General features: G+C 36.1%; 1 protein-coding gene across 3 annotated transcripts in view; it reads right to left on the bottom strand.

Moving 5' to 3' along the window:
* BTBD10 (BTB domain containing 10) overlaps positions 1–17,955 on the bottom strand; it is a 68,193-nt gene extending 50,238 nt beyond the window's left edge. For 2 of the 3 annotated variants that reach the window (XM_032488990.1, XM_032488991.1), the window contains exon 1: positions 17,774–17,916. The gene's annotated coding sequence lies outside the window, so the exon portion shown is untranslated. Of the gene's footprint in view, positions 1–17,773 lie in introns of all 3 variants that reach the window. The other variant, XM_032488992.1, reaches the window with a different exon arrangement.
* Positions 17,956–18,449: the final 494 nt, after the last annotated feature.

Here is an 18,449-nt window from a genome sequence, read left to right as displayed (position 1 = left end):
TTCTGGGCATACTGCTCACTTCCTCTAGAAGACTACCAAATACAAATTTTGCATATTACTTCATTAGTTCAATTCATGACTTTCTTTTTTGCCTTCTGAGACCACAGGAGACAATGAGAATTCCTAGACAGTCACTCAACATTTATTGTGCATCTATAATGTGCTAGATAGTTGGAATAAAATGATGAATGTGTTATTATCCATGCCAAGTTAAAAAAAAAAAAAACAAAATAATCACAACACAGGGGAAAAAAGGAAGAATTTTAGGGGTAGGATTTCTACTCATTTTGAGTTTTCCTAATTTCTCCAGGGTACACCTGACCCTCCCTTGTTCTACTTAACGTAAAAAATTCCTTAAACTTCTACAGGTTCATCAAAGAGCCACATACTTTGGACACAAAAGCTGGTGAGTTTTAGGAGCTAAATCAAAATGTTATACTATATTCCATTTCTTGTAATAACATAATGGAAAAGAATCTGAAAAAAATATATATGTATGTATAGCTGAATTGTTCTGCTGTACACCAGAAATTAACATTGTAAATCAACTACACTTCAATAAAAATAAATTTTTTTTAAAAATTTCTTAAAAGTTATATCATTCCTCTAGTAACTAAGATTCCTATAGTTAACTAAGAGAAATATTTCACTGTTAGCTTAAAAGTAAGTTTTAATCTCTGGAAGTACAGACCAATTAAGCCCAGTTTCTAACCTCTGTGAAAACTCCTTCAGTTACATTTATAAGAATATTCCTGCTGTAGCCAAGAAGCTTAAATTTTCCTTCCTTTTGGACATAGCAGCCTCCATGCCATATAACAAATTACCAGGAGCTCAGGGGCTTATAGTAACACATACTATCTTAGTTTCTGTGGGTCAGGAATCTGGCATAGGTTAGCTGGGTCTTCTACAAGGCTACAATCAAGGTGTCAATCATGATTAGATACTCATTTGGAGGCTCAACTGGGGAAGGATCCACTTCCAAGGTTACTGAGATAGTAAGGATTTCTTTCCTTTGAATGATTGTAACAATTCATCATTCAAAGCCAATGATGTAGAGACAGCAAGTTGGCTAGCAAATTGGAATCTTATGTAACATAATTAAGGAAGTAATATCCCATTATCTTTAAGACATTCTTTTGGTTAGAAGCAAGTCACAAATTCTACTCACACTCAAGGTGACGGGATTATACAATGGCTTGAACACCAGAAGGCAGGGATCATGGGAACTACCTTAGAGTCCATCAAATTGTCCAACACATTCTACCGATATATGACACTAAAAGTTTAAGATTCTGCTCAACCCTTGTTGTAATTATACATATTACTATACTAAAACACACATACACATAAACCACATATGTCTCTTTTCTCTCCTTGACTTCATAGCACTACTTGTCACAGCAAAAACTTAGTACCAATCTAAATGTTTCTCAAAAGTGAATTGGTTAAAACTGCACAATATCATGCAACAAGTAAAAATGAGATAGACAGATACTGACAAAATATTCCAAGATACAATGGTATGCTGAAAAGCAAGGTACAGATATGCATTATGTACTCCAATGTATTTTTTAAATATATATGCACTCATCTGTGTTTCTACATGTTTTTAAAATGTCTACAAATATCACATAAAACTTGTAAACTAGTTGCCTCTGGGGAAAGACCGGAATAAGAGACTTACTTTTCATTGTATCCCTTATACGATCTGAATATACTGCTTTCCTAATATTGTGGAGGAGGGGCTAACATAAAGTATTTGGAAATGGATTTGTTACAGAAATTTTCTTCTTTGTTTAATTTCACTACTTAAGTATAGTTTTGCTTTTGTTTTTGATTGCTTAAATATGGTCAATACATACTATAGGGGAGGAAAAATATCTTTTTCCCCTACCCTTCTAAATTCTCAACTGGGGCCCCTGTAACAAAAGACAGATTAACAAGAGAAGCATACAAATTTATTTAATGTAAGTTTTACATGACATTGGAGCATTCCTAAGGCGATAAAGACCTGAGGAAACAATTATACTTGAGTGTTCTTATGCCAAGTTTGATAAAGAGTGGAAAACCATGGAAAGATACACCAGGACAAAGAGTAGGAACTGAGTTTAGAAAATTGAGGGAAACTTATTAGCATTATCTGTTGTTCAGATGCCTGTGTCCCTTCACCTTTGGAGCTAAAAATGCTTTTTCTCTGGGTACAGGGAAGACACCTCTCATGAGGGTTGTATGATTTGCTACAGAGGCAGGTCAGAAAGTTCCTCCAGCACATGCTGTTGCTTTAATTCCTTCAGCTTAAGGTATTCAATATGCCAAGGTACCATATTTTGGGGTAGAAGCTCTGAACCCCATCATTATGCACTGGTAGGATGTTTCTGCCACATGTCTCTCCTTAAACTGTAAGACTCCTTGAGGGCAAGAACAAAGTATGACTCATTTGTGTTTCCAGAGCTTAGAACAAGTTGTATGTAAGTTTTTACAAAATGTTCTAATTAATAAAATTAAGATAAATGAAATGTTCTTCAGTTTCTTTCAACAAAATCCACTACTAAAGACAAAATACAAATTATGAAGATTTATAGGAAGTTTGCAACCTAGGTGCTTGTCTTAAAAAAGAATAGTATTGTATAGTCATACCCACCAATCATGTGAATCTCACCCTTAAATGAGGAAAAATTGTAACAATTCAATTTCTAATGCCAAAACTTGTTCTTCGGAAACACACAAGAAAGTGGTGTTAAAGGAGGGAAAGCATAACTATTATTCCTGAAAACATTTTTAAAGGTATTACCAAATGACCCCTAATTTTCCCAAAAGATTCCTCAAAGCTGCCTGTCTAAATCTCACAGAAGCATTTTCAACTATAAAGGCTTGTACTTTTCTGATTTGCTGAGTTAAAATAAGGCAAGTAAATAAAGCTGAGAACTTTATTTAGGATATTTTTATAGTAGATTATAGCTGACTAAATTTTATGTAACTAGCTCCATGATATCAAATTCAATTGATTTATGCTTTCATTCAAAACCTATTCATTAGTACTTCACACCTTTTCAGGCATTTTGCTAACTGCTAGGGATACCCTAACAAACAGATTTAACAAAATTGTATGAAATTTCCATTAAAAGTAGGGTACTTTATTTATAGAGTCTCCTTATCAAAACCACCAAAATTGAAGACTTCCAAAGTTGGCTCATAATCAGCCCTTGACATTTTAGAGGTGATCTGGAGATAAAATCTCTAATTGATCTGATCACATTTATAGAATTTCTACTGAAATTCTGCTTACTTCTTGTTCAAAGCATTTAATACTTCAAGAAACTTCAAGAAAATTTGTTTTTTTCTTGAACAGCACAATAAGTGTTTGAAAATCTTTCCCTATCTTAAGCATTTTCTAAATATCTATATTACATGAATAGCATTGTGAAGAACAAGATGCTGTTTATAGTGTCGTTCTTAAATCTCACTAAAAGGCATATATGATTTTTAAAATATTCTTTAAAAATCTCAATGTTTTATTTTCTGCAGTGTATATTCTCCTCTATGACTAAACAGTATTGCCTTCAAAACTGGAAACATCAGCTGAAGCAAATCACCTTGACATAAAATTTAATATAGGTAAATCTCCAATAAGCTGATGAAGTGCCTAAATCAAAGGAGATTACACTCAACTTCTAAGAACCAGCACCCTTTAAACAAAGTCAGATTCAATGTTTTATTTTTTCCTCCATGACTCTTAAAACAAAGTCAGACTTTTAAACAATGCTTTTTTTCTCTGAGAGGATTTTAAGTTAAATATTTTTTATACAACTTTTAATGTGCTGTTGCATTTTGACACATTCATTATTCCATTACCTTCTTCCTTTCAGATTTTTGCTTGTTTTTCTAGAATACTGAATTGAAGGCAGATAAAGTCCTAAGTATGATTCAAGTTCTAGACTGCAATACTGCCCAAAAGAACTCTGTGTGATAATGTCTACACTGTCCAAAAAGTAGATATTAAACACTTGAAATGTACAATTGAAAAAATGAATTCTTAATTTTCCATTTTAATTCACTTAAATTTCAATACACATATGGCTAGTAACTACCATATATGCCAGCTTATCAAGAGGCAGAGTATCAGCACCTTCTCTGCCAAGTTATTTTTTCTCTAAACATTTCATTTTAAGAAATCAAAAATTTGCCTTGAGACAAAATATTGTGCTCACAAAGAAACACTCAAATAAATAATAGCTAATAAATAAACTAGGACTCAGGTATGCATCTCTACAGTCAAATTCAGTGTTTTTTTCTACCATACTATACTCTCTCTCAGATTTAATCCACAACCCATCAAAATGCTATGCCCAAAAAATAAAAAGTGCTAGTGGTTGCATTTCAAATCACGAAGATAGATTGCTAGATGAAAGACAGATTCAAAGTTAGACAGACAGGTTCTAAAATATTAACAGGTTAACTATCTGAGCAAAAGAGCCTTTCCCTCCTCACATATTCTCTCTCCCAAATTCCACATTAAAAAATTCAAACAGAACACGAGTCTGTAAAGAATTAAGAAAATATAAACGAACATTTATCTGACTCAGAATAAATAACGAATATCTAAGCCTCAAAACAGAGAAAAACATCAAGTCAACGACTGTTAAGTAGGAGAAACAGGAATATGCAGTCAGCCACTTCATGCTAACATTCTCAGCAAAAACTAGTGAAAACTTCATCACGAATCAGAATGAGGACTGCAGACCAACTTGCAAGAAGCATTACATTATACTACATAAAAATTCAAACTACAAAAGATAAATGAAAAACTATAAAAATGCATACAATAAAAAATAAAGGATTAAAATCAAATATATAAGGAATATTTATAAATCAATATTTTAAAAATCTGATTATGATGGAAAAATGGGCAAAGTTCATAAACTAGCAATAAAGGACTAGTTGCTAAAAAAGGGGAAAGAGGAAATATTCAACATCAGTAACATAAGAAATTCAACTTAAATCTGAGATTTTCAACCTATCAAATTGTCGAAAGTTTGTTGATTATTTTGTTTTAATGATAACCAGTGATGACTAAAGAATAGAGAAAATGGCTACTCAAGGCTCGTAGGAATACAAATTGTAAAACCTGGAAGGAATCATACATACACTTTGACACAAGAATCCTACTTCAAAATTTTTATCCCAAGAAATATGTTTATCAAAGAATTTACGGTAGAAGGGGAGAAAGAGGAGGGGGAGGAGAAACGGAATGTTAATTCTTAAATCTAGTTATGTATTGGTTATATTATTTAAATTTTCTTTTAATTTCTCAAAATAAAAAAAATTAAGTCATTACATACAGAATGATCTCAATTGTGTATGTGTGTGTACATGTGTGCACGCCCATGTGTTTGTGACTGGAAACAATTATCACTGGATCACGGGATCATGATACCATTTTCTTCTTTGCTATTTGCTAACTGTTTCAAATTGCATGAATGTGCGGCACTTTCATATTTGGAAAGAAATTACTCCAAATAATCTACTTTTGTAAGTAATTTTTCAAAGTACTCATCAAACAATTTCAAAACCAACAAGTATACAAAGCTACTTTTAAAAACTATCATTCACTTGGGAAGCAAAGATGACCAAAGATGTCGTACCACTTTTATTCTAAAATATGACATTTTTCTCCTTTCTTAATACATTTCGGTTCAACTAACTTGAGCAGCTGCACATATATATGTATATGTACGTAAATAATGCACATATATGTCACACCAGTACTATGTATATATTACACATACACAAAAAATGAAAATGAAAAAGCTAAAGCAAAAACAAAATAAGTATTTGCCTTTGAGTCCTCCCACCCACTCTGCTCTTAAACAGCACACAAAAAATCTCAACATGCTCCAAGTCCCAGAGCAGAGGTAGCAGTTTGAAAGGAGGCTCAGTGAGAGCCACTTACTGATCTTAGAGAAACTCCCAGAGAGGCAGAAGGCAAACGGGACTCCACCTGGGGAAGGAAACACTTGCAACAGCCATTTAGGGGCGCTCAATCTACCATGATAACACAGGTGCAGGCAAGTGCCATTCTGGAATCTTCCCTCTAGCCTATTAGCACTAGGGACCCAACACCACCCTCCAATGAGTCAACATCAGCCCTGTGCCAACCAGGCCCTGCAGACAGCAAACCAAGAAGCCTACTCTGCCCTCCAGGAGGCTTGCAGCCACCACCTAAGGCATGGCCTCACAACAAAATGGACAGGGACCAGCCCTGCCTACCAGCACACTCACAGTAGTCAGCCCCATCACAACAAAAAGGCTCATGCAGCCCACATAAGAGCACCCCTAGAGTATACAGCTCTGGGGATCAGAGATGAGTGTGCTGCTGGGCTTCGTGGTAGGGCCTCTCCAATATAAGGCCACTTCTCCAAGATTTAGAAACATAAGCAACCTATCTAATACATTAAAAGAATCACAGATTTGGCCAAATGAGGAGACAGAGGAACATGTTCCAAATGACTGAACCAGACAAAGAACTAAAAAGAGCCTCAGAAAAAGAACTAAACAAAGTGAAGACAAGAAACCTACTCAGTAAAGAGTTCAAGGTAATGATCATAAAGATACTCCACAAACTCTGAAGAATGGATGAACACAGTGAGATATTTAACAAATAGTTTATAAAATACAAAGAAAAACCAATCAGAACTGAAGAATATAATAAGCGAGATTAAAGAAATACACTACAGGACATCAACACTACAGCAGGACACATCAGCAACCTGGAAGACACAGTACTGGAAATCACCAAAGCTGAACAGAAAAAAGTGAATTTTTAAAATACTTTAGAAGATCTCTGGGACAATATCAAGCATACTAACATTATAGAGGTCCCAAAAATGAGAAGAGAAAGAAAGAGGCAGAGAATTTACTTGAAGACATAATAGCTGAAAAATTCCCTAGCCTGGGAAAGTAAATAGACATCCAGGTCCAGGAAGCACAGAAGTCCCAAATAAGATGAACCTAAAGAGGTTCACACAAAGACACATTTTAGTTAAAATGGCAAAAATTAAAGATAAAGAGAGAATCTTAAAAACAGCAAGAGAAAAGCAACTCCCAAAAGACTATCAGCTGACTCTTCAGCAGAAACTACAGGCCAGAAGGGAGTGACACAACATAGGCAAAGAGATAAAAGGAAAAAACCTACAACCAAGAATATTCTACCCAGCAAGATTATCCTTCAGATTTTAAAGAGAAATAGACTTTTACACAGCAGCAAAAGCCAAAAGAGATCAGGAATGCTAAACCAGCTTTACAAGAAATGTTGAAAGAACTTCTTTAAGCAGAAGAGGACACCACTAGAAGTATGAAAATTATGAAAGGAATAATATCACTTATAAAAGCAAACATACAGTAAAAGTAGAAGACCAGCCAATTATAAAACTAGTAGGAAGGCTAAAGACAAAAGTAATGAAATTATCTATATATAAAATAAGTAAATAAGGGATACAAAAACCAAGATTTAAAATATGATGTCAAAAATAATAAACGTGGTTGGGTGTAAAAATGTAGGATGGTTAGAATGCATTCAAAATTAAGAGATCACTCAACTTAAAACAACATATATGGGTGGGAAGGATAAATTGGGAGTTTGAAATTTGCAGACACTAATATATATAAAATAGATAAACAACAAAGTTATACTGTATAGCACAAGGAACCATATACAATATCTTATAGTAATTTATGGTGAAAAAGAATATGAAAATGAATATATGTACATTCCTATATGACTGAAGTATTGTGCTGTACATCCGAAACTGACACATTGTAAACTGATTATACTTCAACAAAAGTAGATACATAAAAAAGCAATGTACACATATAGTTATGTGTATAGTTAGTTATACATGAACACCATGGTAACCACAAGCCAAAAATACATAATAGATATACACACAAAGAGAACGGAATTCAAACATAACACTAAAGACAGACATCAAATTACAAGAGAAGTGAACAAAAGAAAAAGGGGGGGGAGACCCACAAATACAAATCCAAAACAATTAACAAAATAGCAGTAAGAACAAACATATCAACAATTATCTTAAATGTAAACAGACTAAATGCTCTACCCAAAAGACACAAGATTGGCTTAATGGATTAAAAAGCAAGACCTATATATATATATGTATATATACTGCCCACAAGAGACTCACTTCAGATCTAGAGACACATACAGACTGAAAGTGAGGGGATGGAAAAAGATATTCCACACAAATGGAAATCAAAAGAAAGCTGGAGTAGCAATACTTGTATCAGACAAAATGACTTTAAAATAAAGGCTGTTACAAGAGACAAAGGACACTACATAATGATCAAGGGATCAATCCAAAAAGAAAATATAACAACGGTAAATATATACTTACCCAACATAGAAGCACCTCAATATTTAAGGCAAACACTAACAGACATAAAGGAGAAATAAACAGTAACACAATAACTATAGGAGACTTTTAACACCCCACTTACATCAATGGACAGATCATCCAGACAGAAAAATCAATAAGGAAACACAGGCCTTAAGTAACACAGTAGACCAATAGACTTAATTGATATGTAGAGCATTCCATCTGACAGCTGCAGAATACACATTCTTTTCAAGGGCACATGAAACATTCTCCAGGATAGATCACATGCTAGGCCACAAAACAAGCCTCAGTATATTTAAGAAAATTGTAATCCTATCAAGAATCTTTCCTGATCACAATGCCATGAGACTAGAAATCAACTACAAGAAAAAAAAACTGTAATAAGCACAAACACGTGGAGGTGAAACAATATGCTACCAACCAACCAATGGATCACTGAATAAATCAAAGAGGAAATCAAAAAAATACCTAGAGACAAATAAAAACAACAAACCAAAAAACTATGGTATGCACAAAAGCAGTTCTAAGAAGGAAGTTTATAACAATACAAGCTTACCTCAGGAAATAAGAAAAATCTCAAACAACCTAACTTTACACCTAAAGCATCTAGAGAAAGAAGAACAAACAAAACTCAAACTGAGTAGAAGAAATCATAAAGATCAAAGCAGAAATAAATGAAGTAGACTTAAAAAAAACAAATAGAAAGATCAATGAAACTAAAAGCTGGTCATCTGAAAAGATAAACAAAATTGATCAACTTTTAGCCAGCCCCAACAGGAAAAAAAAGAAGAGGGCCAAATTAATAAAATCAGAAGTGAAAAAGGAGAAGTTACAACCACCACCACAGAAATACAAAGGATCATGAGAGGCTACTACAAGCACCTACACACCAATAAAATGGACAATCTAGAAGAAATATACAAATTTTTAGAAAGGTACAATCTCCCAAGACTGAATCAAGAAGAAATAGAAAACATGAACAAACCGGTATTGAAATGAATCAGTAATTTAAAAACTCCCAACAAACAAAAGTCCAGGACCAGATGGCTTCACAGGAAAATTCTATCAAACATTTAGAGAAGAGTTAATGCTTATCCTTCTGAAACTATTCCAAAAAATTGCATAGGTAGGAACACTTCTGAACGCATTCTAAGAGGCCACCATCACCCTAATACCAAAACCAGACAAAGATATCACACAAATACACACACACAAAAATTGGAGGCCAATATCACTGATAAACATAGATGCAAAACTTCTCAACACAATACTAGCAAACCAAATCAAGAAATACATTAAAAGGATCATACACCATGATCAAATGGGATTTATCCCACGGATGCAAGGATTTTTCAGTATCTGTGCAATGTGATATACCACATTAACAAATTAAAGAATAAAAACCACACGATCATCTTAGATGCAGAAAAAGCTTTTGACAAAATTCAACATCCACTTATGATTAAAAATGTCAACAAAGTGGGCAAAGAAGGAAGATAACGCAATATAATAAAGGCCATATAGGACCATCCCAAAGCTAACATACTCAATGGCAAAAAGCTGAGAGAATTCCTAAAGATCAGGAACAAGATAAGGATCCCTACACTTTTATTCAACACAGTTTTGGAAGTCCCAGTCACCCCAATTAGAGAAGAAAAAGAAATAAAAGTAGTCCAAATTGAAAAAGAAGTAAAACTGTCACTGTTTGCAAATGACATGATACTATACATAGAAAATCCTAAAGATGCCACCAGAAAACCACTAGAGCTCATCAATAAATTTGGTAAAGTTGTGGAATACAAAATTAACATACAGAAATCTGTTGCTTTTCTATACACTAACAACAAAATATCATAAAGAGAAATTAAGGAAACAATCCCATGAACAACTGCTTCAAAAAGAGTATCTAAAAATACACCCACCTAGGAAGGCAAAAGACCTATACAATGAAAACTATAGGACACTAATAAAAGAAATTGAAGACAACAAAAACAGATGGAAAGATATACCACATTCTTGGATCAGAAAAATCAAGACTGTTAAAATGATCATACTTTGCAAGTCAACGTACAGATGCAATACAATCCCTATCAAATTACCAATGGCTTTTTCACAAAACTAGAATAAATAATTTTAAAATTTGTATGGAAACACAAAAGGCCCTGAACAGCCAAAACAATCTTGGAAAAACGAACAGGGCTGGGCTGGAGGAATCATGCTCTCTGACTTCAGTCTACACTACAATGCCACAGTAAACAAAACAGTATGGTACCTGCACAAAAACAGACACACAGTTGAATAGAACAGGATAGAAAGCCCAGAAATAAACTCATGCACTTATGGTCAATTAATCTACAACAAAAGAGGCAAGAATATACAATAGAGAAAAGACAGTCTCTTCAATAAGTGTTGTTGGGAAAACTGGACAGCTACATGCGAAAGAACGAAATTAGAACATTCTCTAACACCATAAACAAAAATAAACTCAGAACAGATTAAATTAAATCTAAATGCTAAATGTAAAACCAGATGCTATAAACCTCCTAGAGGAAAACATAGGTAGAACACTCTGACATAAATCGCAGCAGTATTTTTTTTGGATTTGTCTCCAAGAGTAACGGAAATAAAAGCAAAAATAAACAAATGGGGTCTAATTAAATTTAAAAGCTTTTGCACAGCAAAGGAAACCATAAACAAAATGAAAAGACAACCTACAGAATGGGAGAGACTATTTGCAAACAACGTGACTGACAAGGGATTAACTTCCAAAATATACAGTTTATACAACAAATATCAAAAACACAAACAACCCAATGAAAAAATGGGCCAGAGACCTACACAGACATTTCCCCAAAGAAGACATCCAGATGGCCAACAGGCACATGAAAAGATGCTCAACATCGCTAATTACCAGAGAAATGCAAATCAAAACTACAATGAGGTATCACTTCACACCTGTCAGAATAGCCATCATCAAAAAGTCTACAAGGGGGCAGGTATAGCTCAAGTGGTAGAGTGCATGCTTAGCATGCACAAGGCCCTGGGTTCAATCCCCAGCATCTCCTGCAAAAATAAACAAACCTAATTTGCACCCCCCAAAAAAACACAAAACAAAAAGTCTACAAACAATAAATGCTGGAGAGGGTGTGGAAAAAAGGGAACCCTCCTACACTATTGGTGGAAATGTAAATTGGTGCAGCCACTATGGTGGTTCTTTAAAATACTAGAGGTACCATATGATCCAGCAATCCCACTCCTGGGCATACAGCTGGAGAAAACACTAATTCGAAAGGATACCATGCACTCGAATATTCATAACAGCACTACTTAAAATAGTTAAGACATGGAAGCAACTTAAATGTCCACTGACAGATGAATGGATAAAGAAGATGCAGTGTATACATATATGATGGAATATTACTCAGCTATTAAAAAAGAAATAATGTTATTTGCAGCAATAAATGGACCTAGAGATTATCATACTAAAAGTGAAGTAAGTCACATAGAGAAAGACTAATATCATACAATATCACTTGTATGTGGAATCTAAAAAAATGATAAAAATAAACTTCTTTACAAAATAGAAACAGACTCACCATCATAGAAAACAAACTTATGATTACCAAAGAGGAAATCAGGGGGGAGTGGGTGTTAATTAGAAGTTTGGGATTAACATTTACACACTACTACATATAAAATAGATAAGCAAGGACCAACTGTATGGCACAAGGAACTATACCCAATATCTTATAATAACCTATTATGGAAAAGAATTTGAAAAAGTATATATATAATGAAAATATATTGTAATATATAATATATATATATATTAAAAACTGGATCACTTTGCTATACACCTGAAACTAACATTATAAATCAATTAGACCTCAATAAAAAAATTTTTAAAGAGAAAGTATACATATTGGGAAAAAGAAACCACAATAAGATACCACCTCACACCTGTTAGAATGGCTATCATTAAAAAAAAAAACAACAAATAACAAGGGTTGGCAAGGATGTGGAGAAAACAGAACCCTTGTACACTGTTGATGGGAAGTGTGCACTGCTGGTGGGAATGTAAATTGATGCGGCCACTATGGAAAACAGTGTAGAGGTTCCACAAAAAATTAAAAATAGAACTGCCATATGATCCAGCAATTTCACTTGACTATTTATCTGAAGACAAAAATATCTATTTGAAAAGATATATGCACCCTATGTTCACTGCATTATCTACAATAGTCAAGATATGGAAGCATCCTAAGCATCCACCAATATATAAATGGATAAAGATGTGACATATAAATAAATGGCATATTTTTCAGCCATTAAAAAAAGAGTAATCTTGCCATTTGCAGGAGCATGGACAGATCTAGAGGGTGAAATAAATCAAAACACCACATGATCTCATTTATATGTGGAATCTAAAAAACAAAACAAATAAACAGAACAAAATGAAAACAGACTCATAGATATAGAAAACAAAAAGATAATATCCAGAGGCGAAGGAGGTAGGGAGGTCAAAACGAGTGATGAGGATTAAGAGATACAATACTCCAATTATCAAACAAGCCACAGGAATGTAATACACAGAATGAGGAATACGGTCAATAATATTGTAATAAGTCTGTGTGGGGACAGGTGGTTACTGGACTTATCATGGTGATCATTTCATAATGTATGCAAATATCAAATCACTATGTAGTACACTTGAAATTGAAATATTGTACATCAACTATATTTCAATTTTTGAAAAAATTACTTAGAATACCAGATATCAGGCAACTGATGCCAACATGAAAAGCAAGAAAGAGATTCCTATAGTTCAATGTTGACGAGAAGAAAAAGAAAAAAACTGGTAATTTCCAGTGGAAGAGTCATTTTGTCAAGGCTCTACATAGCTATTTAAATTTGTTCCCTCCAAATGAGACAGCTCAATGTAAATGTAAATTTCCCTGAAGTATCTTAGGATTACAGGCCAGTATGCTATATTCTGAGCATAAACACTGTACAAAGTGCTAACAAGTTATAAGCACCTTACTATTTACATAGCACCTTCATATATTTTATTTCATTTCATTCTTAAACTCCTGACAATTGTGTTCTATTTCCATCTTTCATGTAAGTCAACAAAGGCTCAGCGCAGTTAAGTAACTTTTATGTCACAGAACTAATAGTTGGCTTTTAACCCAGATCTAAATGATCCAAAATAAGGTATTCCAAGCAGAAAAGTATGATTACAATTTTAAATGTCCTTAGCATTATTCAATTCCTAATCAAGTACTTCAATTAGTGATTCACTGACACTCTCACCCTCAACTAAATACTAAACGTTAATTTCAGTTTATGACCAAAAACACGAATAGCACACATTTCAACTACAAAGATAAAAATAAGTGCTATGTAATCAGTTATCTTACATTTTTAAACAGAAAAATATAATTAAATTATTAATTAGGGTAAAGAAAGAGGCTTTTATGAGCAAGGATAACTTTTAGCATCTTACTAATCTTCAGAAATCCACTGTGACATAGTCACACAATCCATGTAAAATCTTTCCTCTCTTATGTCAAGTTTCTACTATTTCAAGTACTCAATTCACTGTATTCCCACTGCCTACATCTAACATTCACCAACCTCTTAATCCTTTCCCAGAAGTATCTCTTTGAATTCTGATTGCTTACCATCCATCTCTGAGTTCTAGATTGCTACCTGCTTAACAAGGTAGGTCTCAGTTTACAGATGCCAAAGTAAATCAGAGCAAGCCATACTAGAGGAAAATGCAACATTAGCTTGAACCCTTACAAACATTCTATCCCAGAGGAGAAAAAAATTTTAAATGGTTCTTCCTCCATTGATGAGCATCTATAACTAGCTTTCTCCCTTATTGTGGTTTCAGAACCAACAAAGAAACAAAAGAGTCAATCAGATGAAGATAAAAATATAGATGAAACCAGAGGCCAAAAAAGCTTCCTATTACTTCAATTGTAAATTAAACTCAGAACTGTACATGTTCCATTTCCTTCTCCCTCATAGGGTCCAGCCTGCTCAGATAACTCTACCGCACAGAGAAGTAGAGAATATGTCCCAAGAACTCAGAGTTCCAAAAACAGAACCAGAAGTCACTGAGCAAAAGCATACTCAGTCCCTTCTCCTAGCCTTACCTAATCATCCCTTGGGAGGGTATCTCACTCAGGGGGTAGAAAGAAGGGGGAAAGCAACTTCCAAAAGAGAACGTCCTTGCTTTACATGGTAGAAACATGGAGAGAAGAAAATAATGGTTCCTCCTTCAAAAAAACATAATCTACATTAACACACAGCAGATTCTTCAGGATGTTTTTAAAATTCTCAGAGAGGAACACCTCACAAACATAATACCTATCTTTTCCTGTTTCACTTCCTACAGCAGAGAGGGGCAGGAATTGAATGAAGAGATATTAGGCTAGCTTAACCTGAGAAGACTGGGCTAAAAGAAAGAAAATCAAGTCTGCAAACCCCCAAAATAGTCTTGATTCAAAATCAATATTCCACACAGTTTTTGCATTGTTATAATAAATTTAGTTGTAAAAGGCAGAGCTCTTTATAAAAAGTTGCACAGTAGACAAAGTGGTCCTTGACCATTTTATCTTCCTTTTCAAAACTCTCTCCCTCACCTAGCCTCCTCTCTCAACCTTCCCCTGCAGCGAAGATCTTCACCTTGCCCTTATTATGGCTAAGGTCCAATTCTTTCCTAGGTCTGACCTCTAAACTCCCATTCCCCACAGCCTAAGTATGAATCAGATTATGTGATTAAAGTACTTCGCACTAATGGGTAAATGTGGTTTAATCCACAGGGTTCAATTCCACAAATATCATTAAGCCCTACTATGTATAAGCAACTGTCTTTAACAGAATACCTATTCTTACAAGAAAAACTAGTTAACTCAAAACAATCTTTTAATAGACAATGTAAGAGAGAAGCACCTGAGTGCCTGCTTCACATTACACTCTCCCCTTCCCATTACTTCCCATCCCAATGCCCCATACTCCCATTCTATCTGCCAGGGAATAAAATCCAAGGAATCAATATTGCTTCCAGTAAAAGTCAATGACTGGGAAGACAACATGGGATGCACAGCAAACAATAAACATTCAAAACCACAGATGAGTTGTAGAGGGTCTCCTCGATTTAATTTTACATATTAATTCCAAGTACAATAAAGGGATTCTCAATAAATCAATTCCCTTACAAGATACCTATAAATCAACTTTGCTCAGAACCCTGAGTTACTAAACCACATATACTGAGAGGAGTTTTCTTCAGTTATTTCCATAGTTAAAATATTAATTAGTATCGGTTCAATTTGCTCAATCATATTTAAAGGCTATTAAACTTATCTACTGTTTTCAGTCTGAGTTGACATTTTTTCCCCAAGTCCTCCTAGGTTTGAAATTCCAAACTAATTGGCATACTTACTTTAAATCTTTTTTTTTCAGTTTTAAAATTTATTAATTCTTACTTATAACAGAGGTCCAAAACTGGAGAGCAAGATACAATTACTCACAGGTTTGGGATTGGTTGGGCCACATGAAGTTATTTTTAACTGTATCAACTAGTTGTCAATATTTTTTAAAGTCAGGAGACTGCAAGAAAAACTCTAGATTTCATGTGTTCTCTGGAGAAGGCTGAAGATTGGGACCATATTCATGTATGGCACTAATCAGGTGAACCCAAGAACTGGATGTCCGTCTTCAATGAGGCATAAACTCTCTATGCATTTCACTCTTTTCCACTTTCATCTGCCTAGTATCTGAGGCATGTGAGTTTGTTACTCATAACCTATTCTACTGAAAGGTGCATAATATTTTCCAGATCAAGTCACCTAAATGTAAAAAGCCACAGAGCAGACAATATTGGCTTGCAACTTCACAGTTAATAAAAATTTTTCACAAGGCTTAGAGAAAGGTGTGAGAAAAAAAATTCAGACTGGTGGAAGGGTAATATACAGAATGTAGAAAGCCCATCTGAAAGCTTTTTCAGGAGTGAGGGGAAAAAAGGTGAAAGAATTCCGAAATAATCGTCGAGACACAGAAAGCTTTCCTGATTGAACACTATGTTACTCCATGGTTCCTTTCCACACTCCATGCTTCAGAATTACTCTTCCTACTTTCCCTTAATGTATACAATAATAGTCAGTATATAAACTCTGAAAAATTATCCAGAAATTTATGAAACACATTTATGCCTTCAAAATTCTCCTCACACACTTGAGTCTTAACCCACCATCAAATCTTCTCTCAAGCATTTTCTACTGCTTTCTGATTTGTATTCTAATGACAACTATAGTCCTCATTTTCAGGACTTCAGTCCTGGATGGGCTCTCCAGTACAGGAATTTTTTTTGGCTCTTATAGACGCACTCTTTATTATAACTCTTAATCTAATTTCTACAGTCCATTACATTCAAAATCTATCCAATACCACTCATCTCTAAAAAGTCTTAATCAAATTTTTTTGTGTGTAGGGGTGGGGAGGGCCCAACTACCCAAATAAAACAAATATTCTGTGATTCTTCACTGAAATTGCTAATTTAAATAAAAAGCTTGAAGACTCCTAAAAATTAAAAAAAATACGTAAAATTTATATGCTAAGTGCATAAAGTGACAAGCAAGTGATGCTCTATCTTCAGCATGCCTGGACCAGCCACTTCTCATCATGGACTTAAAAGTACTGAAGCAAAAAGTAGGAAACCTGTGAGGCCCAGGGATGGTCACACTGCCCCCACACGAAGAAACTGGTAAGTGATGTCTCACCTCCCTGTATCCCATTCCTAAGGATAAAGGGTGTTAGAAGACTTGCACCTGAAGAGAAAAACAAGCTTTTCTGTGCGAGTTTTGGGAAAACAAAGCTTTATCACACGTGATACCGTTACAGCATAAAACCACGCAGCACATTATTGGAGTCTCACTCCTCTTCACCAAAAGCGAGACTCGGGCCACCATAGCCCCTATTGTGATGTGCCCTCAGGATGTCACGGCGTTAATCCAGGATGACAGAAAAGGGGCGGGACCACACGGTTCCTCTGCCCTGGGAAGGAGGGTTGAAGGTATCGCCTTCATCTCTGGGGAAAGGCCTCGGGACTCCCAACCCCAAAACAGCACCCCCGAAACCCAGTCCCTTCCCTGCCTCTCAACTGGGTGGCAGCGGCCGGAGCCGAAAACCCCTAGCAGGGTCCAGAACGCTCAGACCACCGCCACAGCAGCCCGGCTTTCCAGCCCAGATTCACTCTCCGCCCCCTTCCTCCTTCGCCCCCGCCGAGCCTAGCCTCCGACACCGCCCCCACCAACTTCCCCAGCTGAGTCTAGTCACCCTCGAACCTGCAGTTCCCCTTGAGTGTCCAGGCACTGGTCAAAGCCAGCGACAACTCCGCGTCCTTCCCAATTGGATCCCTCCAGAAGTGGCGGCGGCGGCGGCGGCGGCGGCGGCCACTCGGACGGCTGCGGCTACCAGAGCCGCCCCGGGTGGTTGCAGGCCGGCTCTTAAGCCCCTTCTCGCGAGAGCCCGCAGTCCGAAAGAGCGAGGCTAGCTGCGTTCTCGCGAGAATGGTGACTCGCCGCCCAGGAGTTGGGCGGGGCGGGGCGGGGCGGGGCGGGGCGGGGCGGGGCGGGGCGGGGGTGGTGCGGGCGGTTGAGGGAGTGGGTCTCTGGGGTGGGCGTTCTGCCTGGGGGCAGGCGTTGCAGAGTGGAAGGCGCCGGTCTTTACAGATGTCAACTGGGGGTCTTAGACCGCGAACCTGAGTGGCTGCAAGCAGTTTCCCCCAAATCTTTGAATTCCACGTTTTTCCTTGACTTCCTATCACCGTTAGAAAAAAGCGGACAGCGTCTCCAGCCCAGAGTTGGAGAAATATCACGGGGACGTTGAGTCTCCTCAGGGAAGGCGTTTCCCTCAAGTGAGGAAACTCCGAAAGCGCCTTTGCCGGCTCAGCTGGCGGGTATTAACCGACCTGGGTTCAGACAGGGCTGTCCTATTAAGGGCCACCCTGTAGTCCCTAGC

The sequence above is a fragment of the Camelus ferus genome, chromosome 10, assembly GCF_009834535.1.
Source record: "Camelus ferus isolate YT-003-E chromosome 10, BCGSAC_Cfer_1.0, whole genome shotgun sequence".
NCBI lineage: Eukaryota > Metazoa > Chordata > Mammalia > Artiodactyla > Camelidae > Camelus > Camelus ferus.
This window is presented reverse-complemented; position numbering and strand designations above follow the sequence as displayed.